This window comes from Mustela lutreola, chromosome 1 (genome assembly GCF_030435805.1).
Source record: "Mustela lutreola isolate mMusLut2 chromosome 1, mMusLut2.pri, whole genome shotgun sequence".
Taxonomy (NCBI): Eukaryota; Metazoa; Chordata; class Mammalia; order Carnivora; family Mustelidae; genus Mustela; species Mustela lutreola.
Window position 1 is genome coordinate 74,518,389 of NC_081290.1, and position 26,949 is coordinate 74,545,337.

At 33.6% G+C, this 26,949-nt stretch overlaps 1 pseudogene; it reads right to left on the minus strand.

Moving 5' to 3' along the window:
• Nucleotides 1-15,940: 15,940 nt before the first annotated feature.
• On the minus strand, nucleotides 15,941-24,021 carry LOC131821844 (cytoskeleton-associated protein 2-like; annotated as a pseudogene).
• Nucleotides 24,022-26,949: the final 2,928 nt, after the last annotated feature.

Here is a 26,949-nt window from a genome sequence, read left to right on the forward strand (position 1 = left end):
AGAGACCTCTAGAGACTGGAAAGCTTAACTACACTTAATACTCTGCTGATATGGTTCAATGCTATACAGTAATTGAATTACTCGGGGAGCTATAACACAGCTATAAAGAGAACAAGGTACAATTCTATTCCTAGTGATGTGGTTAAAATCATTGTTCTCAAAAGCCTTATGCTTTTGGCTATTTTACCCTTAATGAGTTAATTAAGGTAAAATATGCTTTACATTTGCTCTACTGCAAAAACAATGATTAAACAACAGATGTTCAGACCAAAAAAATATAAATTATCAATGTGTGCAGAATATTTATTTTTAGAAAAACAAAGTAAGCATTTACCTGCTGCCATGACATAGGATATTCTATTTACCTTACCATTTATTTGTTTTGAAAAAAAAAGTTGTTTTTGTTTTTGTTTTTGTTTTTTTTCTTTTCTGGTGTATTGGACTCCACCTTTTGATACCTTTGACTGTGCCTGGAAAACGTACTCAAATGCCTATTAGTAGTCCTATAAGAATTTGTCAAATGAAAATGCCAGTTTACAATATTGTAAACACATTTTACAATCAGTTGTATACTCATATTAAATGCTTTACCTCTGTACAGTAAGTTTGAATGGTGACTATTTCCAGATGCAAAGAAACAAATCAACTAAACAAATAGAGCTTCTCCATCATTCATTCCCATTCTCCCTCCTCTCTCCAGCACAGAAATCACAATGCCAGTGCCATGCTTTGGGGATAATGGAGTGCTGTTTGCAGTAGAATTATACATTTTTTGATGTATATATTATACACATTTTGGATCATACATCTTTTGAAGACAACTTCTTATTTTCTACTAGGTTTCTTGAAACTTAGAGCACCTGATCAGGGGATATAGGTATTTTCCATCATCAGAATGGGTTCTATTAGCTCCATCAAGTTTTGGAATTACAAGAATAATACATTGTAAAGTGGGAAATCTACATGAAAGATTGAGTATAAGCAAGACCAGAAGGCTCAGGCAAACTGCATGCAGAGGAAGACCAGACCCTATATGTAATCTATCACTTTTCCTCAGTTTATATTTACATGGTCAAAGGAGAAGTATATCAGGAGGAAAATGGCCCATCTTATTTTACAGATGGGCCAGTTGAAATGTGGAAGCAAGGTAGCAATAATCAGCCATGGCACTGCAGTCTCATTCAGGGGTGGTTTTGAAAGACAGAGGCAATGGAACTCTTTCAATGGGTACAACTTTAGGCTGTACACCCAGTCATTCATTTAGTGTGGAAAAAGAAGTGTTATTTTTTTTTTAAATTTTTTTACTTAACAGAAGGACAGAGACAGCACAAGTAGGCAGAGGGAGAAGGAGAAGCAGAATCTCCACTGAGCAAGGAACCTAATGCGGGGCTGGATCCCAGAACTTTGGAATCATGACCTGAGGTGAAGGCAGACACTTAACAACAGAGCAACCCAGGTGCCTAAAAAAAAAAAAAAAAAAGTGCTTTAAGGTTGAGATATATATTGACTCATTCTTAGTGACAACCAACCTGTCAGAGGTCTGGAAGAAGAATTAGATGAGGGACAAAGTTGTTTAAGGTAGAGTCATGTAAATGGACATATGGGGGTAGATAAAAAATGAGAAGATGTTTGTATATTATAGTCTCATCAGAGATCACCCATGGGAGAGGCACTGAACTACCAAACAAAAAAAATGACTTCAATGGAGCCAATCAGCTTTTGTGATCAGTGATCCCAGGACTGACACGATAGACACATTTTTAAAAAGTGGTCACAATGACAGATAGGGAGCTGATGCTCAAACTGAACAACAGATCTTCACTTAACAAGGCTGTTCTAGTAACTGCCACTCTAAATGTTCAACCAGCCAGCAGCAGAGAGTAATACTAAAATCCTACAATGGCATCATTCTTTGAGGAGATCAACATATCACTTTATGAGAGCTTGATATTTGGTGTTCCTTCCAACCTAGAAGACCAGAAATTTATTGTGATAAGAATAGATACAAATTCCAGGTATGACCTTGTCTTTTCTGTACCTGTTTCTCAGCTATCACCAGTATCTGAAGGGTCCTGATGTATATGATTCATTGGAAGGGAATCCCTCATACAACTGAGTTTATATAAAGGAGACACTGAATGGTGAAGAATACAATGAGTTAGGCCGTAACAATGGAATTCCTTGCCTCATCATATACCATGCCAGTCCAAAGTTACCACTTTGATAGAGATTGGGATAGCATGCTAAAGTCACAGTTGAATTGTCACCTCTGAAATGATACTTTAAAAGGACAGAGACTTATTCTCCAGGATGAGTATACTTTCTCACAAAGACTTTCATGTGGCTCTTAGCCCCAATAGGAAGATTACATAAGCTTACATATTAAGTAACAAAAACAGTATAACTAGTCCTAATAACTCCCTTGAGAAATTATCTTACTGTCTTCACAGTATTAAAGGTCCTGATTTCCAAAGGAGAAACATTTATACCCAGAACACAAAAAAAGTCTACTGAGCTATGGCTACTGCCAGGACACAGGCTCATTTTTGTCCATGATCCATCAGGCACCAAGAAGAACGACCATTTTCACAGTTGTAGTTGATTGTGATAATCAGGCAATGAAGGGGTGCTAAAAAACAATGGAATCAGGGAGAAGTATGTTTGTACCTGACAATAAACTTCTGTACTGCTTAATATCCCTTCTCTAATTTTGATAGTAAATGTGCAACTGGCATGAAGATGGCAGGGTAGCCGGAGTCCCAGACCCCTTAGGAATGAAGATCTGGTTCAGCCCATCAGCTAAGCCAGCAGAGGTGCTGGTGGAAAGTAAAGGGATGATAGAGTAGGGAGAAAATGAGTATCATCTTGACCCTGAAATGAGCTGCCATCATGTGGAATGTAGTTCAACTCCCTTACTTTCCTTGTCTTCAGTTTTCTTCAAGAAGAGAAACTCAATAGAACTTCACAGAACTGCTTCCTGGGGTGCCTGGGTGACTCAGAGGGTTAAGCCTCTGCCTTCGGCTCAGGTCATGATCCCAGGGTGCTGGGATCGAGCCCCGCATCAGGCTCTCTGCTCAGCGGGGAGCCTGCTTCCTCCTCTCTCTCTGCCTGCCTCTCTGCCTACTTGTGATCTCTCTGTACAATACTTAAGTAAAATAAAAAAAAAAAAAAAGAACTGCTTCCTGATTATATATGTAAAATTGGATCTGAATGGGATAGGATCATGGAGCACACACAGATACACTACCCAAGATCCCCCTTTGAGAAAGGGCTTGTTGCCATTTAGTGTGGAAAAAGAAGTGTTGGCAGCAGATAGCCTTCAGCTCTAGTCTCTCCAGGAATTACTGCAGTTGTAGTAGTCATGATCTGAGGTGGTAGCCAAGATTGTTGAGTGGTCCAGGTGGAAGGATGTAGTTAGACTAGCTCAACAGGGACAACTCTCAGATGCTATTTCAACTTTCTGACTTCTCCCTTGCCCCCGTGGTATTGGCCGAAGCTGTCAGGTCTGAATAGAACTTGAATTCCTTGTCTATATTTGGCTTCTTCTCCTTCCCTCCAAGGGCCTCCTTAATAAATATTCTAAAGATTCAATTCTTTCAGAATCTGTTTCACATTATACAAAACCTGCAACAAATCCTATTCTTGATCCATACACTTTGTCTCATATATTTTGAGGTTACATTATTTGACCTATACAATTTCATGAATAGTATATATTAATGGGTTTTGTAAATTTCATCATTATTAAAGATTATTTATTTATTTATTTATTTGAGAGAGAGAGGTATCACAAGTAGGTAGAGAAGCAGGCATAGGGTGGCGGGGAGGGGGGCAACCTCTCTGCTGAGCAGAAAGCCTAATACAGGGCTCGATCCCAGAACCCTGACACCATGACCTCTGAAGGCAGAGGCTTAACCCATTGAGCCCAATTTTATCATTATTAAATGATCATCTTTATTCTCTGTTGTGTTTTTATCTTAAATTGCACTTTGCCTAAGATTAATTTTGCTACCTATGCTTCATTCTTGTTTATGCCTGTTTATCCTTTTCTTTCTAAATATACATCTCCATTCCTTTCCTTTCCTAAATATACATCTCCATTCCTTATTTTGTAGACAGAACATATTTAAATCTTTTAAAAATCCAATTTAATAAAGCTATTTTAATAGAGGCGCTGAAATTTTCTGTTTACAGTTGTAATTTTTATGCTTGGTATTATTGACTTTATCATTGTGTTTCTCTTATTTGTTCCCTTTTATCTTGTATTTATTCTTTTTCTTTTCTCTCTTGCTATGTGATTTATGTTTAGTTTTTGTTCATATTCTCCAGTGATTTTAGAGGCATATGCCACTCTTATACTTGGCAGCAGTTAACATAAAGTTTAAAGTAGGCACCTCTGCTTTTCAAAGCCTTGCAGACAATATGTGGGGGAAATAACTTCATAACCAAAAGAGCATAAACATTCTATCTCTGGTGCATTTTAATTTACACTTGATCCTAAGAAACTCATTATAGGAAATGAGTTTTTAACAGTTCTTTCTTAGCAACATAAGGCAATGAGCAATTTAGATACACAAGAACATTTTACATTTTTGGATCCAAATTTTGTGATTTTAGAATTTTTTGTTTACATTTTAAAAATGACTAACACTAAACTAACTCAAACGTAGTTTGATGTTGAAAGACATTTAGCTCAGTTTGTGAGTATTTATGCAGAATCCCTCTTGAAACCAAAATAATTTTACTGAAATCAACCATAGTTTACTTAACAACACATTTAGAAAATACTGTGTATGTTTTCCCAGCAAACAAACCATTCAGAACCCACAAATTTGATGTTTCTGCTAACCTTTTCATCAAAAGCTGTTTCAAAGAAGATGTGAGAAGATTAGCAAATGATTAGTTTAAACTTTCTATTTTAGTGTAATCAAATAGTTCACATTTCTAGATTGCATTTTTTTTAATAGACCAGTATTATTTTCTTACTCAGCCCAGCTGTTTTTGACAGACAGAATAGTGCAATTTGGGAAGAAGTGGCAAGGGAAGTTTATAATCTAACTACAGAGATGGAAAATTACCTCAGTACCAAATATGCAGGGAATCTACAAAATAAAATGAAATGCCACAATTCCCAGCAATGACAAAAAAGAGCTAGATATGGGGAGGAGTTGAGTGTTTGCTTTGACTGTATCATGCAGTACATTCTAACCTATTTTTGTATTAAGAAATTTGAAGTTCTCAGGTATATTATAGATATAACATATATTCCTGGCATTATCAACTAAAAACTTGTGTTTACCTATCCATAATTCTAGTCAATATCATTTCATTTTTTATGTATTGCTTTGAACAATATGACATTTGATGTGCTCTAGTCTAAGTCATTAATAACAAAAAAAAGTTAGACATGAAAATAATAGATGCAAAGCTGTCATCAGTTATTTCTTTACATTTTACAGTGTTTTATTAAAATATATTTGATTATATGGTTTTTAAATTTATTTTCATGTAGAAGTCATGCATCAAGTCACACATAGAATTTTATTAAAAACTATTTTTCTAGTCCATCAATAAGTAGAAATAATTGTTAGTAATAATGCTCACTTTAATTATTGACAACTCTATCCAAACCTCATCTCCTGCCAAAATTTTTTTCAAAAGTTAGATATGGATTTCTATATTTATATATAAATAAATCTATAATTTTTCATTATTTTATTGTGATAAAATACATTCACATAAAATTTATGATCTTACCATTATAAGTGCATGTTACATTCACATTCTTCTGCGGCTGTCACCACTGTCCATCTCCAGAACCATTTTATCTTATAAACCTGATGCTATATCCATTAAACAACTCCCATTCTCCCCTTTCCCCAGCTGATGGTGACCACAGTCTACTTTCTATCTCTATGATTTTGAGATTTTTGTAAGTACATCATATCAGTATTTAGATCAAACTGTATTTGTCTTTTTGTAACTGACTTCTTTAACTTAATTAGCATAATGTTGTCAAGGTCTGCCCATATTGCATTTGAATGTGCATGCACAAATATCTCCTTTGAGATCCAACTTTCAATTCCTTGGGGTATATAACCATAAGTGGAACTGCTGGATCATACAATAGTTCTATTTTTAATTTTGTGAGGAACTACCACACTGTTTTCTTACAGAGGTTTTGACATTTTGCATTCTCACTAACAGTGCACAATGATTCCAATTTTCTTCACATCCAATTTCTCCACATCATAACAAACAGATTTTATTTTGGTTATGTTGAAAATACTGTCCAATACTCAATGAATGCCCTTGACTCCCCTGTCAAAAATCATTCGACCATATATGCCAGGAATTATTTCTGGGCTTTCTGTTCTATTCCATTAATCTAGATGTCTATCTTTAGGATAGTGCATTGTTTTGATTATTGTAACTTTGTGCTTATTGGCAATTTGGATATCATCTTTAAAGAAATGTCTATGCAAGTCTTTGGCCTGTTTTTGAATTAGGTTATTTTATTTATAGATATTTATTTATATTTTTGCTGTGGAGTTTTAGGGATTCTCTATCCTGAATATTAATCCATTATCATATATGTGATTTGCAAATATTTTCTCTCATTCCCTGGTTGCCATTCCATGCTGTTGATAGTGTCCATTAATGCACAAACATTTTTAGTTGTTATGAAGCCCAGTTTGTCTATCTTTCCTTTTGTTGCCATTGCCTTTGATGTCATATCTAAGAAATTATTGCCAAATACAATGTTATGAGTATTTACCTTAAGTTTCTTCTAAGATTTTTGTAATATTAGGTCCTACCTTTAGGTCATGGACTAATTTTGAGTTAATTACTGTATATGGTGTTAGGTAAGGGTCCAACTTCATTCTTTTCCATGTGGTTGTCCAGGTTTCCCAGAATCATTTATTGAAAAGACTTTCCTATCCTCAGTGAAAGGTCTTGGCATCCTTATAAAAAATCGTTTGAGCATATATGTGAGAGTTTATTTCTGGGACCCCTATTCTATCCCATGGGTCTATATGTCTATCTTTATGATAGTACTACATTGTTTTGATTACTGTAGCTTTGCAACAAATTTTGAAATCAGAAAGTATGAATCTTCTAGCTTTGTTCTTTTTTAGGATTGTCCTAGCAATTCAAGGTCTCTTGAGATTCCCTATGAAATATAGGATGGGTTTTTCTATCTCTGCAAAAGATATCATCACAATTTTGATAGGGATTGTAGTCTATGGATAGCTTTGGGTAATACTGATATTTTAATACTAAGTTGTACAATGCATAAGCAACTTTTTTCATTTATTTATGTCTTTAATTTCTTTCAGAATGTATTTTAGTTTTAATTATACAGCTTTTACCTTCTTAGTTAATTCCTATTTTATTATTTTTTTGTTAAGTGTTCAGTGATTCATTAGTTGTGTGTAACACCCTCGACTCATCACAACATGTGCCCTCCGTAATACCCATCAACAGGCTTTTAAAAAAATAATACTATTGTAAATGGAATTGTTTTCTCTTTTTTTTTTTTTTTTTGAGATTTTTATTTATTTATTTGACAGACAGAGATCACAAGTAGGTAGAGAGGCAGGCAGAGAGAGAGAGGAGGAAGCAGGCTCCCTGCTGAGCAGAGAGCCTGATGCAGGCCTCCATCCCAGGACCCTGAGATCATGACCTGAGCCTAAGGCAGAGGCTTTAACCCACTGAGCTACCCAGGCGCCCCTGGAATTGGTTTCTTAAATTCACTTTCAGATTGTTCATTGTTAGTGAATAGCAATACAACTGATTTTTGTGCACTGACTTTGCATCATGCTACTTTACTGAATTTTTAGTTCTAAATTCTGTGTGTGTGTGTGTGTGTGTGTGTGTGCGCATGCATGTTCATGTGTAAATTTTAGGATTTTGTATGTATAAGATATCATCCACAAACAGATAATTTTACTATTTCCTTTTTAATATGGACAACATTATTTCTTATCTTAGACTAATGGCTCTGGCTAGAATTTTCAGCACTATGAATAGTGGTAAAATCTAACATCTGTTCCTTTTTCCTGATCTTAGGGGAAATGTTTTCAATTGCTTAGCATTGTATCATGTTTGCTGTGGGTTTTTCATATTGACTTTTATTATGTTGAGGTAGTATCTTCTTATTCTTAGTTTGTTGAGTGTTTTCATTGTGAAAACATATTGAATTTTTATCTGCTCTTTGGCATCTGTTGAGATGATCACTTTTTGTCTTCATTCTGTTAATATAGTATAGTTAATTGATCAATTGTTCTATAATGAAGCATCCTTATCTTTCAGGAATAAATCCCACTTCGTCCTGGTATAACTCCTTTTAATATGCCACTAAATTTGGTTTGCTAATACTTTGTGAAGGATTTTCAATTCAGTCTTTAAAAGGGATACTGTCTGTGTTTTTCTTTTCTGTCTATATTTTTCTTTCCTTATACTGTTTTTGTCTGGCTTTGATACCAAGCTTACAGTGATCTCATAGAATGAGTCAAGAAGTTTTCTTTCCTTTTCAGTTATTTGGAAAAGTTTGGGAGGGGTTGGCGTTAGGTTTTTTGTTTTTGTTTTTTTTAAATGGTAGAATTCAGTGAAGCCATTAGATCCAGGAATTTTAATTACTGATTTAATTACCTAACTAACTCTAGGTCTATTCAGATTTTCTATTTCTTCATGGTTTATCCTCTATAAGTTTTTGTTACTAGCAATTTGTCCATTTAATCTAGGTTATTCACTTTGTTGGTGTGCAGTTGCTCACTATACTCTCTTATGATCTTTTTAATTTCTGAATAATTGTTATTAATAGCCCCATTTTAATCCACATAGTAAAGACTTGTGTATTTTGTGGATCTTTTCAAAGACCAAATTTTGGTTTCATTGATTTTCTCAAAATTTTTTAATATTCTCCATTTTATTTTTCTCTTCTCTAATCTTTATTATAACCTTCTTTTTGCTAGCTTTGGGTTTGGCTTGGATCTTCTTTTTCTTCCTTAGACTATAAAGATAGATTATTTAAGAGCTTTCTTGTTTTTTAATGAAAATGTTTATAGCTATAAGTATCCCCATTTGCACTGTTTTTGCCTCTCCCATAAGTTGTGGTACGTTGTGTTTTTCATTTTCATTTTGTTTTATTTTTGTAATTTCCCTTGTAATCTATTCTTTGATCCATTGATTACTTAAAAGCATGTTATTTATTTTCCACAAATTTTGAATTTTTCAGTTTTTCTTCTGTTATTCATTTCTAACTTCCTCCTGTTGTGGTCGGACACTTTACTTTGTATGACATCTTTAAAAAAAAAATTAGTTGATACTCAATTTGTGACCTAACACATGATCTGTCCTGGAAAGTATCCCAAATATACTTGAAAAGAATGTGTATTGTGTTGTTGAGTGCTCTGTAAATGCCATTTAGATCTAATTGTTTTTTCTGTTGTTGAAGTCCTTTACATCCTTATCTTCTATCTGATTGTTCTTTCCAATATTAAGAACGGGGTTATTAAGTCTCCAGCTGTTATTATAGAATTGTCTATTTCTCTCTTTAATCTGTCAATTTCCCCACCATATATCTTAATATTATGTTATTAGGTGTGCTGATGTTTATAATTGTTATGCGTTCTTGTTGTGTTGGAAATTTATTAATGTGTAAGTATCATTTTGTCTCTTGTACTTTTTTAAAATTTCAAGTCTATTTTGCTCTCTCCTAGTTACCATTTACATAGAATATATTTTCCCATCCTTGTGCTTTCAATGTATCGAGTCTTTATATTTAAAGTAAGTGTTCAGTAGAGAGCATATAGTTAGATCATGTTTTTTTAATTCATTCTTTCAGTTTCTATCTTTTGATTGGAGAGTTAAATATACTTATATTTGAAGGGATTACTCATAAGGGGGACTTGCTTATGTCATTCTGCTATTTGTTCCTATATTCCCCTATAGGATTGTGTCCCATGTTTCTCACATGACTGCCTTCTTTTGTGTTTAGCTAATTTTTTGTAGTGAAAGACTTAAATTCCTTTCTAATTTCCTTTTATGTATATTATATATCTATTTTCCTTGTGGTTTTCATGTGTATTATGTTTAACATCCTACAGTTACAGCAATTTAACTTGAATTGCTACAAGTTTAACTTCAATAATATGCAAAGACTCTGCTCTTTACAGCTCTATCTCCATTTTTTTCAATTGCTGATATAACAAATTAGATCTTTATATATGTTTTATGGTGTGTCCAATAACATACAAATAATTTTTAATACATTTATAACTTAAATTATGTAGAAAGCAAAATGTGGGAGAAAGTTACCATACTAGCTTTTGGACTAGCCACTGTTCTTTCAAAGTGTTAGTCTCTTAAATCATGTGAAACATAAAAAGTATAGTTACACACCAGTATTACAACAATGCTATCTCTTTAGATTGCTCAAATATTTACCTTTATTGACATCTTTATTTTCCACCCTGTCTAGTGTCCTTTCATTTTGACCTACAATCCCTTTAGTACTTCTTGTATGGCAATCCAGTGACACCAAATCCCCTCAGCTTTTGAAGGACAGTTTTGCTGGACTAGATTCTTAGTTGACAATTTTTTTTTCTTTTAACATTTGAACATATCAACCCACTGCCTTCTCTCCTCCAGAGTTTCTGAAATCTGTTCTTATATGTGACAGGTTGTTTCTCTTGTTCCTTTCAAGATTCTCTGTCTTTGGCTTTCAAATATATTTCGTATGGGTCTCTTTGGCTCATTATACTTGTTCGTTCAGCTTCTGGGCTGTTTATATACATGTCTTTCATCAAATTTAGAAAGGTTGGCTACTAATTCTTCAAGCATTTCTTCTACTTGCTCACCCTCTCTTCTCTGGGACTCCCACAATGTGTATATTTTCCATTTGTTTTGTTGATTATTGTATGTGCTATCCTGAATATTATTAGCCTAAGGTATAAACTTCAGTTCTTCTCAGGTCCTTTATCATCCTACATCTTTTCCTAGGCATTCATGGTCACTTTTGAATTTTTGTCATACATAAGATTGCTTTTGAGTGTCTTCGTTTTTTGTGTTTTTTTTTTTTTTAAGATTTTATTTATTTATTTGGAAGGGAGAAAGAGAGAGAGTAAGAGTGCAAGAGCAGGGGGAGGGAGAAAGAGACTCCCTGCTGAGCAGGGATTCCCAACGTGAGGCTGGATCTCAGGACACTGGGATTATGACTGAGCCAAAGGTAGACTTTTAACTGACTGAGTCACCCAGGCGCCTGTTGAGTGGCCTATTTTTAATGTTTGTTTCCCAAAGTGGGACTTTTAAATATCTTAGAAATCATGTCAGCCAGAGGGAGAGGGTTTGTAGCAATGAGAGGAAGCACAACAGTAGCTGCTGCCTCTTTGTGTGTATCTCTGTAATCAGAAAGAACAGTCTGTATTCAGAGCACAGATCTCCTGTATTTGGAGGGGAGGGTCTTTTTGGTCCACACTGGTTCCCATAAATTGTGTGCAAGCTGCTCTTGAGATGCATGCACTGCTGTCTGCCATATGGTTAGTGGATGGGAAGGATGTGTAGCTGCTACTCTGCTCTAAACTGAAATGAATTAAAATTAACTATAGTTTACTCTCTGAGCATTCCTCTGGAATTTGCAAGGTTCTAATAGATTCTAGAGTTCCAAAACATTTACATCAGACAGATACCACCAATGCAATTCTTAATTAGGTGGAAAAGCGTATTCCTGGTGTTTCCTACTTTGCAATCTTCCCAGAATCCTTCGGTATGTATAATTTCGTATAAAAAAATACAGAGTATGTAATTAATATAATTAAGTTAAGCTTTTAGTAGGTGTAGTAGTCTAATAAATCAGCAAGAAAAACATATCAACTTATTCTATGAAGACAGTAAATAGAGAATGTCTTAGGATATTGAGTATATGTAGTGAAAAAAATGATTCATTCTTGACAGGAGAATAAGAATGAAAACAAGATAAAAGGATGCTTTTGGGGCCTTACAATTTTTAATAAGGTTTTACCTTATAAAATGTTCTTCAGACTTTATTCTTTTTCTTCTTTGCACTTGCCAATAAGTGACACGTTAACTTATTTGTTTATTTTATAGTGCTTGTCTCTCCAACTAGAACAAGAGCTCTGCAAAGGCAGGAGTTTTCTCTCATTCACTCGCATCTCTATTAGGTTCCAAGAAGATATTTTAAGTGCTCAACAGGTAAACTTACTCAGTTCCGTGTGTTTAAATATTTATGTATAAAATGTAATCTCTTAAACATTCTGATACAGAGTTAGTATTTTATTGTCAGTGGGAGAGAACCAAAATTTATGTATCATTTTTTGTACCCTAATTTTTTTCCTTTTTTACATTTTTATTATTATAACATGTTTACTGAATATATTTGGCTTAAGTTTATGAAAAAAGAAACACTGTTTTTCTAAGCTAGATTTAAATAAGGGAAAGGATGTACCAGTAAATAAAACAGGTGACACAAGTAGAGAACTTACCCTTGACTTTTCTCTTCACATAAAGACTGAAATATTTAACAGTCAATTTGTCATTCAGAATGGGAGCTTATCATAATTTGATAAATGTCACATTCTCAGAGGTTATAGTAAGGATTTTTAGTAGCTTGAAAATTAATCATTAACTTAAACTATATTAAAGATTAAGAAAATTCAGTATTTAATTCCACTTATAGAAGAGATTAGTTTTTCAGATCTCTCAAATCATTCAGAATTGAAATCATGTTTATTTCCTCATTAGATACCACATTCTATAATTTCTTCTTTAGAAAAATAAAAAATTATTAGTGTTATGTGCAAAGTCATATTAATAGAAGCATTCTTTTCCAAGTATACTGTGATAATTAATATTATTATCTAGCTTACTGGGATAGATTTTACTTTGGTGAATGTCATTGAAAGATGCACATACTGAAAAAATATATTTAACATAATTACTCAATCTTAAACCAAAATTGGGACATACACTAAAAACGTCCTTTGAAAAGAAATATGCTAAAGAATTGTGTAAGACTTACTCATATATGGTTATTATACTAGTTTTCACGTAATTGTAAATGAATCACTATTTTATTTCATTCTCCCCTGCTGAAGCACTATTTAATGTTTTGCAGTCAAAGAAATACATAAGAGTGGAGGAATAAAGAGACACAGTACTTTTAGATTTTACATTACCCCTTACTGAGTAACATCTTATTTGAACAAGTTTTTATATCTCTTCATTTGTGGGAAAATTAGCTCATGCATGTATTAGTGATAGAAAGAAAGTTGTCATACTGAGAACAAATAATTTTGTGTGAGACTCACAAAAAACATAGTTTATTTAATGAGCAATTTAAAGATCATGTGAGTTTGATAATTTTGGAGACTTAAAAGAAAATGTAGTATATATCATTTGAAATATTTATTTGATTATTTGAATAAGTAGAAAAGCCTTTATGTTGACTTTACAGTACAAAATTACATCTGCTATAAGTCAGGCTGCTTTAGAAAAATAACTAGTGCAAATGGTAAAAATGATTTGGAGGTTCACAAAATAAAAAGATAATGGTTCAACTTAATTTTTTTTTTTTTTTACTTTGTAATGGTGCCAAAATGATACACATTCAATAGAAACTATACTTAAATTTTTGAATTGTGATCTTTTTTGTGGACTAATGATATATTCTATGATACTTTCTTTTTTTTTTTTTTCAAAGATTTTATTCATTTATTTGACAGACAGAGATCACAAGTAGGCAGAGAGGAAGGCAGAGAGAGAGGAGGAAGCAGGGTCCCTGGGGAGCAGAGAGCCTGATGCGGGGCTCAATCCCAGGACCCTGGGATCATGACCTCAGCCGAAGGCAGAGGCTTTAACCCACTGAACCACCCAGGTTCCCCAGCATGATACTTTCTCATGACACTGGGTAGTGGCAATGAGCCACATCCCCCAGCCAGCCACACAATCATGAAGGTAAGCAGCCAGTGTAATAACACTTACAACCATCCTGTACCCATTCTGTTTCTCACTTTCAGAAAACTATTTAATGAATTATATGAGATAGTCAACATAATTAATAAAATAAGCTTTGTGTTAGATTATTTTGTCCAACTGTAGGTGAATTTAAGTGTCCTGAGCACAAGGTAGACTAGTTCAGTTATGATGTTCAGTAGGTTAGGTGTATTAAATGCATTTTTGACTTAGGATGATTTTACTTACTATGTTTATGGCTTATTAGGATACAGCTCTAATGTGAGTCAAGGAAGATCTGCATACATTTGTATTTTTGGTATTTCATAGCCTCATGAAACCGAAAGACACATTAAAGGTTACCAAATTCAAAATCCTAATTTTTCAAATAAGAATCAAAAAAGTTTATATTAATACTAGAAAATGTGCTCACTGATGGAAGCCATATCTGTAATGACTTAAATTCACATAACATTTTTTGGTAAATTTCTGTAGTTTAGTGAATTACCCACTAATTTGTGTGTTTTTCTGCTATATATATTTTTTTGTTTTATCAGAGTTCACACCTTGTTCTTGTTTTTAAGCCTCATGTTGTTTGCAGTATGGACATTTTCCTCTTCAGTACCCAAGCAACTCGTATTTGTCATTGAAGGAACATAACTTATGTGTCACTCATTCCCTAACATAGGTAATAATGGCTTCCCGCTCTGGGCTACCATAGCACTATGCTTAAAACCCTAGAATAGTGCATGTGAGACTATGGACTCTGAAAAACAATCTGAGGGTTTTGAAGGGGCGGGGGGTGGAAGGTCGGGGTGCCAGGTGGTGGGTATTATAGAGGGCACGGATTGCATGGAGCACTGGGTGTGGTGTAAAAATAACGAATACTGTTATGCTGAAAATAAAAAATAAATAAAAAAAAAGAATAGTGCATGCTACTTTTTTTTTTTAAGGAATGAACAAAATTTGATTTTTTTTGTTTTAGATAATACTTAAATTTTAAGAAAGCTAAAATTTTAAAATTTAAAACATGTAGGCTAGATTTATGTATACATTATATTTATGTAATGATTCTAATTTTACCTTTCTAAGAGCAGTTGCCCAGGAGGAAAGAAAGGTAACCTGTAGTAGTCTTTGGGGCTTGTACCATCTTCTCAGGGCAGGTGTCTCATATCAAACCAAAGAATAAAAGTGAAGAAGCAAGGTCCCTTTCCCTCCCCCTCTCCACTGCTCCCTCTTGTTTTTATTTGAAGCATTTCTAAACAAAACAAACAAACCAACAAACAAACGAAAAACCAAATGCAAAATTAGGTTTAGAATAAAAAGCTAGGTGACTACCCCAATTCAGAACTGTGTTTCATTAGAGGAGACTTGGCACAGGCAGGGCATGAATTGCCCCTCATCTACAGGGACAAAGTGACAGAAGTCTAAGCCACACATAAAAGTCATTTGCAATCTCTGAACAAAGACATAGCTAGGATAAACTGCAAAATGAGTGGATTTGGTCAGACTGGCTATCACGTGGCTTCCAGTCAGGAAGACTAGCTTCTAAGCTCAGCTGGGAAGACTCACTCTCTCTGCTAAGGCAGGTGCAAAATAGAAAGTCCATCATGCTCTGGCACTAAACTTCTGTTACAAAAAAGAACTATACTGAGAGTAAAGTAGATCAATAAAGTGAAAATGTTTACCATACTTGTGAGGTAAAGTAATAGTCAATAGTTTAGAATTTATGTATGCTATAAAACAGTGTGGCCAGCTATAGTCCTAAACAAATAAACCAAATACAGTCCTGTAAGGATATTAAATTTGGGAGTACACCCAGTGAATTACTAAATCCTGAAAGCCCATAATCTGCCTGTCCATTATATAGTTTTTTCCAGGTCACCAGGGTTTTTCCAGGGTGTTTCTTGTTTCATAGAGGCTCTGAAAAACTTCTTCTTCTTCTTTTTTTTAAGGTATTAAGAATTTATAAGCCAAAAATTTTAAACCCTAATGTTATAGGCAAATCTTCATTTTTATAGAATATAAAACTCTACTTCTTCCACTTCTAATAGCTCATTAAGGGAAGCCACTACTAGATCATGTCCCTGCAGCGTTTCCAGGTAGCAGAACACAGCTCACTCAGTCCTTGGGAATGTCATACAGGAGTGATGAGCTTCAAGCCTTGCACTTCTGGTATTCCACTTATTCTAGGAATTGGGATGATTCGTAATTTGATACCAGAATGATTATCCTCTTCTGCCTTGGTTATTTGGGAGAGGGGGTATTGCTGTAATGCGTTCTCTTTCTTTTAAAGACAAGACATTTCAAATTCCTTCTTACTGGCATGCTCTTCTATGGATGTTATATGCATTTCGGCAACTACAAAGGCATAGGTCACTCCCTCTGTGATTCTGTTTGGGTCTGGCAAATATTAACAACTTCTGACTTGTATCGGTGTTGCCCCATTTCTAACAGCATCTTCTTACAGCCCAATAATATCAAAAGTGCCTTTACTTGCCAACCACTTTGCTTTGCAGATTCAGAATTTAGCAGATTTTTTCAGCCTCAGGAACACCAGACAATATGGTAAATATTTAATTAGAAAGTACACCCCCTTCAATGATCTGCAGACATTGTTAGAGTGTTATTAATTTTATAGTACAGTTCAAGTTGTACTTTCTTTCTTTTTTTTTTAATTTTTTATTTTTTATAAACATGTATTTTTATCCCCAGGGGTACAGGTCTGTGAATCAGCACTCAAGTTGTACTTTCTTTTCTTCGTCTTTTTCCATACTCTTCCAGAATGAAATATTAATTCCCTCTATTATTTTTCTTTTTAAGATCCATAGAAGACTTGGGCGCCTGGGTGGCTCAGTGGGTTAAGCCGCTGCCTTCGGCTCAGGTCATGATCTCAGGGTCCTGGGATCGAGTCCCGCATCTAGCTCTCTGCTCAGCAGGGAGTCTGCTTCCTCCTCTCTCTCTCTCTGCCTGCCTCTCTGCCTACTTGTGATCTCTCTCTGTCAAATAAATAAATAAAATCTTTAAAAAAAAATCCATAGAAGACTGTTTTTAGATTTTTTGCCTTAGATTTCTGCCATTCTTCTAGTTTTTTTTTTTTCCCCTCAATCCTCTGCTTTCATCTTCTTGATATTTGGATTAGTTTGGGTCTCATTTGGGACTCTTCTTGCATTTACAGGTTGGTCACCATATTGAGTTTTGGGAGCTGTCTTATTGAGAAACTGGTTCCAGGGAAGAATATTTTTTTCAATTTGGAGTCCAAATTCTGTGCTTTGCGAAGATAGCTGTTGATGCATTTATTCCCATTAGTGCTGTTTTCTGTTATGTTAGGGGTGTTTGGAATGACTGAATTAAAATTGCCAACTGTCAAATTAAGATTTTGGCTTAAGGTTTTTGATATTTTGCAGTACATGTGATGCCTGAGATCTAAAACAGTTTTAGTGGATTTCTGGTCTTGCTTAATGTTTGGATGTCTGTTACTAGAGCCTCCCTGAAGCACACTGGGGCATGTCCAAGATTTGGTTTGCCTTCTTTGTTCAGTAACAGTGTGTGACTGTACCTTAATTTCATTTTGTCTTTTTTATTTATCCTTATTGACCTTTATATCCTTTATGTCCTTGACTACTTGTTTCTTTGATGTCTGAGTCCTACTAAGGGTCTGAACGTAATAAGAGGGAAACTGGGGAGTTTTTCTCCTGGTCTTACAAGATTTGGTCCTCTCGAGAGTTGCTGTGACTTTACTGATGGAATCTTAATTTGTGTTTATTTAACAAACTATCTATTACTTCTTTCAGAACAGCACTATTCCCTGAACTTTTTCCCAAGGCTTGTTTAGGAGCCAAATTGCTTTTGGTTTGATTATAGGAGTTAGTCTTTGGTTTACCTATTATCCATCATTCAGCAATTTGTCTTCCTTTCAGAGTCTGAGAAAGTTTGGGGCAAGTTTCTTTGTGTTTATCTCTTTTAGAAAGCTATCTAAGGATTCATTTCAGCAAGGTTATTATCCACAGGGTCAGCACATGTAACATTTCCTTGATCTGCTACCTGCTGTCTTGAAGTTTTCAATTCTTGTATATTTGGTGATGCCACAGCTTTTCTAAACAGTTCTCCAGTAATGAATGAAACAGCTTTATGCTTTTCTTGACTATTGCTGGAAGGCTTACAGTTTAAGTTAGAAGACGTACATCCTGAAGTCAGCCTTTGGCCTAGAAGTTCGGGTGGCTCCAACTTTGGCTTCTGGATCCTGTGATATTGGCAGGTCTGGGCTGGAATTTAATGCCAGTGGGTCTTACATCTTTGATAGGCAAAGCAGCATGATTTGTAACATCCTTTTTGAGTATAATAATAGATTTAGAAAAAAGAATATTCAAACAATTACTCTTAGCTTTTTAATAGGCTTGGTGTTGTGGCACTTCAGTTTTCCCTTGGCTGCTAGGTACTCCTGGAGCTTTCTATGCTACTCTTTAGCAGCTGTGGATGGCCCCAGTGGCACCATAACTCTTATGTGACAGTTTTTCTTCCATTTTTTAAAAAATTAATTGTTTAGAGTATCTTTCATGGAACCATCTAAAGGATCTTCCTGAAAAACACTTAATCCTTAGTTTAAGGGCCAAGTTCAATGATAGAACAGAATCAAAAGTTGCTAATTTTAATGGGAAGAAGAAGTTTAAAAGGGACACCTGAATTGATGAACCTTAATAAAAACCTGTGTCTGGTGTCCGGAAGTCTACAAAACACACTTATAAATCTTTGGCATCAAGTGTTCAATATCTGTTCCATCTTGGTCTTCTGATTTTTCTTGTACAGAAACCCTGTTCTTCACATACCATATCATCATGTCTTAATAACTTTAATATGTTATTCCCTCTTCCCTCTACCCACATTCCTTTCTCCAAAGATTGAGGTGAATGAGCTCTTACTAACACTAACACTATGGCTTCCTTGTTGAGTGAGCTCATACACTCAGGGAAAGTCACTGTTTTGTTCCTCATATTTCCTGTTACACTTTTAGTAAAAGTCAAAATCTTTGTAATGAGCAGTGGAGCCCTACATTGTTCTTTATAGTTTTCTTGTCTTAAAGCTTTTCCTGTGGTTACTCCCTCTGTCTTCAGTGACCTTAACACAGATACCCACTTAGATATCTTCTTCACATCCTTTGAGAGTTGCTTAAATGACATCTCAATGAGACCTATCGTGACCACCATATTTAAAATTGCGATTGCCCTACCAATCAGCTTTATGCCATATATTTTTTTCATAGTATTTATCATCTTATAAAAACAACGTAGTTTATTTATTTGACTTATTTTAAATTACTATATCCACACAATAGAATATAAGTCCCAGGATGGTAAAGGTTTGTCTGTTTTTTTTCCCCCCATTGGTATGTACCAAACATTCTAGAATATTTCTTATATAATAAAGATTTATTAACTAAGTGAAAAATAAATCTTGAACCTCTACTTAACCTCTTCAATCTCTACTTCCTTGTATTTAAAACAGAGGTCATAAGAATTCCTAAGTGAGAAAGCTACTCTGATTAATAAATGAGATGATGCATACAAAGCAGTTAGCATAGTGTCTGATTCATCATACTCAATTAATTAATACTGTTAACTCCCATTATTAATGGTTTAACTATTTTCTAAGTTTTTAAAATTCAAAACCTTAATTCATAACTATTAAGCTTACAGAAATGAAAAAAGAAAAGTTAAGGGGAAGAACCCAGGAAGAATATTTGTAGGTAGAATTATTAAATAGTTATATATTTTTTAATTCCAGAAAATGATAAATTATAGGATGTTTGGGTAGCTCTGTCCATTAAGCAGTTGCCTTTGGCTCAGGTCATGATCCCAGGGTCCTGGGATCGACTCCCATACCTGGCTACTTGCTCAGTGGGGAGCCTGCTTCTCTCTCTGCCTCCTCTGACACTCTGCCTGTTTGTGCTCTCTCTCATTCTGATAAATAAATAAATAAATAAAATCTTTAAAAAAATGAAATTCTTAAAAAAGATAAATTATATTTTAATATAGTAGTACCTGAAATATTAAAACATTAACAAAAGTATTTTCTCGAAATCTCAATAATTCTCTTTTCTTTAAAACAATATAAAGGATGAAATTTATCAATTTTGAAATTATTAGAACTGTTAGTTCAACAAAATTTTTACCAAAAGTCACCTTACAATAAAGTACCATTAAAATTTAAAATCATTCTTAACTTCTAAAAAATATATCAAAATGATCCACATAGTTTTTTTTTTTTTTAACATAAAAATTCTGTTGATAGAGGTAAAAAACTCATCAATTTCTTGCCCTAACCTTCTGCATGGCCAACTATAATAACTTAGGCTTTAATTATATCTGTTTAGACCTGTTCTGGTGATTGCCTTTACGTATCTAACATATATGCTTATGCTGTTTTTTTAAAATTCATCAAATGAAGATTATTTTACTGTTCTTGGGCTGTGATATATTGGCTATTAATTTATTTCTCCACTTCCAACTTTCTCACACCTTTCCTTCTTCTAATTCTTGGTAATTTTAACACTTCAAACATTTTCTGCTGATTATCCTTGTTAATTGCTTTTAACTACTGAAATTTCTAATTTGTTTAACCAACATAAACATTATTTTTGACTTTCCCTTTTGTGAGATGAACATGTTATTATCTCTATGATTCTTCACTTTGACCTGCACTTTAAAGATGATAATATGTATATTCTATTGTGTCAAACATAATTAAATGTTTTGTTTTCTCTGTAGCTTGATAGATAATGTTAAAATTGATGGATTTTGGTTTATTAAAATGATTGTGTAATGTTTAATTCAGACCCTGGATTTTTTTTCTCTCCAGGTTTTTTAATGTCATAGCAGCAGTGCCATTCTAGACTGAATAACCCTAGTGTCAACAGCAAATGTATTTTTAATTTTTACATTCTTCTAACTCTTAAAATCATGCTGATGTTATGGTCACATCTTTTTAGGCAATGACTATATTTTGTAACATTATAATCAACAACCAATTTTTTTAAATTGAATTTGGTTTTGCTTACTGAAAAAATTATATTTTTCTAATATATTTTGGATGATAAGAGAATAATTTCTTAAAAGTCAATTTACCATATAGCTGTTATTTTTTTTAAGGTTTTATTTATTTATTTGAGAGAGAGTGTGTGAGAGAGAGCATGAGAGGGAAGAAGTCAGAAGGAGAAGCAGACTTCCCTGAGAGCTGGGAGACTGATGTGGGACTCCATCACAGGACTCTGGGATCATGACCTGAGCCAAAGACAGTCACTTAACCAACTGAGCCACCCAGATGCCCCTGCCATATAGTTTTAATAAACAGAATTTCAACTTGTCCCCACAACATTTTTTTTTTAAGTTAGTGGCCACTGCCATAGTTCCATATTGCTGCTGCTAGAGAACAAAACTGCTGAAGGGAAGCTGAGAATTAAGACCATCAGAAAGTGCTACAGAGCACCTGGGTGGCTCAGTTGTTAAGTGACTGCCTTCAGTTCTGGTCATGATCTTGGAGTCCAAGAATTGAGTCCTGTGTTGGTGGGCTCCCTGCTCAGCGGAGAGTCTGCTTCTCCCTCTGACCCTCTGGCCTCTTGTGATTTCTCTTTCTCATTCTCTCCCTTTCAAATAAATAAATAAAATCTTAAAAAAAAAAAAAAGAAAGAAAGAAAGAAAGAAAGAAAGAAAATACATTCATAGTTTCTGGTTTTTATTCTCATTTTCTGAAGTCAATATGTAGGTAATTTCCTTGAGAAGATATTTCCATGCAAGGAAACATTCAGTGATTTTTGGTTAATGAAAACAGTTTAGTAATTTCATGTGATATAGAAATCTAGACTTTAGGAGGGCTTAGGTGGTTCGGTAGGCAAATTGACTGCCTTCAGCTCATGTCATGATCCCAGAGGCCTGGGATCAAGTCCTGCATTGGGCTTCTGGCTCAGTGAGGAGCTTGCTTCTCCCCCTGACCCTCTTACTTCTCATGCTGTTTATTACTCTCTCTCTCTCAAGTAAGTAAATAAATAAATAAATAAATTCTTTTAAAAAATCCAGATTTTATTCTATTTCCTCTCCCCGCTTTGAGACCTTGCCCTAATGCTTCTTAACATCCCTACGCATTGGTGAAAAGTATGTTTTTTTTTTAAGATTTTATTTATTTATTTGAAAGAGAGAGAGAGATCGCAAGTAGACAGAGAGGCAGGCAGAGATAGGGGGAAGCAAGCTCACTGCTGAGCAGAAAGCCCGATGCGGGGCTCAATCCCAGGACCTTGAGATCATGACCTGAGCAGAAGCAGAGGCTTAATCCAGTGAGCCACCCAGGCACCCCAGTATGATGTTATTTTGATGCTTATTTCTTGGGATGGGGCACCTCCATTTATTTGTTATTTTATTGTTTTCTGTCTCAAAGAGTTTAAACATTCTTTTCGTCTTTAATGTGTAACATTCTAAATTAATTTGCCTTTATGTGACTTTTTTTAAATTTCATTTTTCTTGGTACTTAGTGCTCAATGAACTTCTTGCCTTTTTATAAAATTTTCTTCCTGCTGTGGACATTTTTGTGTCAATGGTGGTTTTTAATTTTTTTTTAAATTTTTTTCAAAAACACTTTCTTACACCAATAGCTCCTTCTCTAGTATCAGGTGTTATAGTGTTATAATAAAGAGGACTTTAATATGAGATGGGTATATTCACATTAACTACTCTATTTGTATCCTGAGAATGTATTTACATTCTAAGGAATATTTTGTGTTAGGATGGAAGGCCTTATTTCCATTCTCTTAATGGATTGTCTGTACCTGTGTACCTTCCTTAATGGATGTGTGTGGGTATGTAGAAATAGGTTTGGAAGGCAGCTATGCTCACCACTATACCACCAATGCTAGAAATGGGTTTGGAAGAAAGAACTTAATTAATCCTAAATTTCAGGACCATATTTTACCCCTGTTTTCTTTATAGTTTCATAATGAATGTTCTAAATTGGCAATCTCTGTACTTATTTCTTTTCTGTAAATGTCTAGAAGAAAGAGAAGTGTGTGTGTGTGTGTGTGTGTGTGTGAAAAAGAAAGATCTGCAGAGAGGGGAATGTCTGTGTGTTGTTAACACATCCCTTCAGCTGTACCATTAGTCTTCTTTTCCTGGAACTATTAAAATGAATTTGAAATATTTTATAACAAAGTTAAACACAGTAGTTTCTCACAGAAAATCTACACTGGCATAAGTAAGATTTTTGAAAATTTACTTTCCAGACAGCTCAGATAATTACATTTAATACAAAGAAGAAATTATCTGTCATTTTTTTCCCTCCAATTATGTTGAATTGCCAAGAGTGTTTCTAATTAAACAAAGATCATGGAAAAAGCAACACCCCAATCTATTATTTATGCAAACATTTGTAGAACAGAAAATTATAAATTAACATATAAAGTTTTACAAATATCGTCTAACTCATGTTTACATATCAGCATTAGATTTTGTGAAAATATTGTTAGCATATATAATTAAAGATCAGATTTACTACTTGGCATGGGAAATAAAAATAAACAGACAAGAGTAAGTTATTGTTTGTAATTATCTTTTTTTTCAATTTTTCATTAAAATAATAGTTCAGGTAAGTACAATTCAAGTGTTAAGCTGTGATAATTAATTTTAATGACTTCTGAAAAAAGTTATTTGAATCTGACTACTCAATTGCTATATTTCTTTTTGAAATGTATGTTTCAGATTGTAGTTTAACTTCTAAATTATGGAATCATTTAATTGTTATTATATTCATTGGAGGTGTTTTTAAGATATTTTTCTTAGAAACAGCTTAATGAGCTAAACTGAAAATTGTAATTATAAGAGAAATTTTTATTTTTGACAGCTGAATTATTGCTTTACTGTTAATAAAAAGGAGTATTGTGGGAAAAATTCCATAGTTCCTTAAATATAATCTGAGTAATACCTAATCACTATATAGAGGTCTAAAGGAATTTGAAAAGATACCTAATAAACTTTTTGAAAATTGAGCTAATTTGGGTGAAGGTTTTTTTTGGGGGTGGGGTTAAATATTAAATGATACTAATTTCTCCTTTCCATGTCTTAAATTAATTAAGATATTCGAAACAATGACTCAAAGTTTCACAATTCCAGGAGAATAAAGTAATTTATAATATTATTAAAAATAAAATTTCCCTTTTTTCTCCTCAAGATAAAAATTAGACATTATCCAATATGACTTTCATTGGTTTCTTATTTCTTCCCTAGTGATCTTTTCCTCTTTCATTTCAACAATCTAAATACCCCTCGCCCACCATCTTAGTGAAGCTCAGTAGAAAGTTCAGAGTCATCTTGTTGCCTTTCAATATGGGGATGATTTGGTTCCAATACCATTCATGAATATAGATGCAAAATTCTCAACAAAATTTTGTCAACTCAAATATAACTTTTACATATTACTATAAGTATTAATTTCAAAAATTTTTAACTTTTAATAACTTTTAAATATATTTATGTAAATAAAATTTCTTGAATATAAAAATACACCATGACAAGTGACACTTATTTTAGGTTTGAAAGGGTGACTCAGTATTTGAAAATCAGTCAATGTAATACACCATACAGACAGACTAAAAAGAAAAAGGCATGGTATCAATTGACAAAGGAAAAGCATTTAACAAAATTCAATTATCATTCATGATTTAAAAACTCTTAGTACACTTAGAAGAGAGGACCTCCTTACTATCATAAAAAGTATCCACAGCTAACTTTATGCTTAATGATGAAAGACTGAATTATTTGTCTCTGAAATCAGGAACAGGGCAAGGATGTCTGATTTTAGGACTCTTATTCACATAATTCCAGAATTTCTAGCCACTGCAATAAAAAAAAAAAAAGAAATATAAGGAAAAAGATTGGCAAAGAAGGAAAAGAGAAGAATAAAACTGTTTGCAGATAACAAGATTGTGTATGTAGAAAATCCCAGGGAATCTATAGAAAAGAAAAAACAAAAACAAAAACAAAAACAAAACTCCTAGAACTGAGTCATTGGATTCAAGAGCAATACATGAAAGTCAATTGCATTTCTATATACGGACAATAAACAGTGGGAAAATGAAATAAAAAATGCAATATCATTCCCAATTGTTCCAGAGAAAATAAAATAATTGTGTAGAAATCTAACAAAACATCTACCAGAGATTGTACACAATAACTATGAAATGGTGATAAAAGAAATGAGAGACAATATTTGAAGAGACTACCAAGTTCATGCTACAGTAATCAAGACTGTGTGGTATTGCCAGAAGGAAAAAAGATATAAATCACAGAATCAAATAAAAACTCAAAAACAGATCCAAATATGCCTATTTAACCTTTGACAAAGGAAAAAAGCAATAAAATGAAGGACATGTTTCTTGTAAAAAAGTGGTGCTAGAGAAACTGGACATCTACAGACCAAAAAAAAAAAAAAAAAAAAAAAAAGAATCTCAATGTAAAACTCACACTTTATATAAAAATTAACTAAAAATAGATTATGGACTTAAAGTAAAATATAAACCTATAAAACTTTAAGAAAAAAATGTAGAGAAATATATTTAGAGCTTAAACCAAAGTAGAGAGTTTTAGATAGGACGCTGAAAGCATAATCCATAAAAGAAAAAAATTGATAATTTACCTCACTAAATATAAAAACTTTTGGTCTGTGAAAAGCTCAAAGAGGATGAAAAGTCGGGCTGCAGAGTTGGAGAATATGTTTATTAATTTTATAGTAATACGTACCTTTGTCTATATCATATAAAGAATTCTCAAAAATCAACATTGTAAACAACAATACAATTAGAAAATGGGCAAAGGATATGCCCATCTTACCAAAGAAAATATGCAGATGGTAAATTAGCACATGAAAAGATATTCAAATTCATTATCATTAAGAAAATGCAAATTAAAGCCGCAATAATGTATTACTATATACTAATCAGAATGAAATGAAAAACAGTGACAAAACTAAATGCTGGTAAGAATGTGGAAAAATTGGAACACTCATACTTGAGAATTTTAGAGTGACCGAGATCCTCAGAAAAATAGTTTAGCAGTTCCTTTTAAAACTAAAAATTAAACAAAACAAAACAAAAAACTAAAAATTGACTAAACATATTACCCAGGAATTCCACATTTATTCCAGAGAAATGAAAATGTATTTTCACTCAAATACTTGCCATAAATGTTCATAGTAGGCTTATTTTTCATAGTTTAAAACTTGAAATTCTCCACATGTTCTTTAATGGGTGAATGGTTCAACAGCTCTGGTGTATCTACACCATGGAATTCTATTTGGCAATAAAAAGAAACAAACTATTGACATATGCAACAACTTTAATGAACCTCAAGAAAATTATGTGGGGTGAAAAAGTCACTATCAAATGGATACATATTGCATGATTCCATTTATATAACATTCATGAAATAACATAATTATAGAAATAGAGAACTGGTTAGTGGTTACCAAAATTTAGAGAAAGAAGTAGGGCAGATATGGCTATAAATGTGTAGCTTGAAGGAAATCTGTGATGATACAGATGAGTATCTTGATTGTGGGGATGGCTATAGGAAGGTTATAAGGAAGCTAACCTTGTGATAAAATTACATACACACACACCCACACAAGTCCATGTATAATTAATGAGATCTGAGTAAGATCTATAGGTTGTGCCAACATCAATTCCCTAGTTTTATTGCTGTCCTCAATTTAGCAAGATGTCAAAAGAAGGAGACCCTGGATAAAGGGTATGCAGGATTTCCCTGTATATTTTTTTGCAACTTCCAGTAAAATCTGCTTATTTTAAAATAAAAAAAGACACTAGTTGAGCCACTTGGAATTCATGTCCATATAACATGCGAGATAGAGATATTAGTTTCCTATAGTTGCCATAATAAATTATAAATTGAATGATTTGTAACAACAGAAATTTGTTCTCTCACA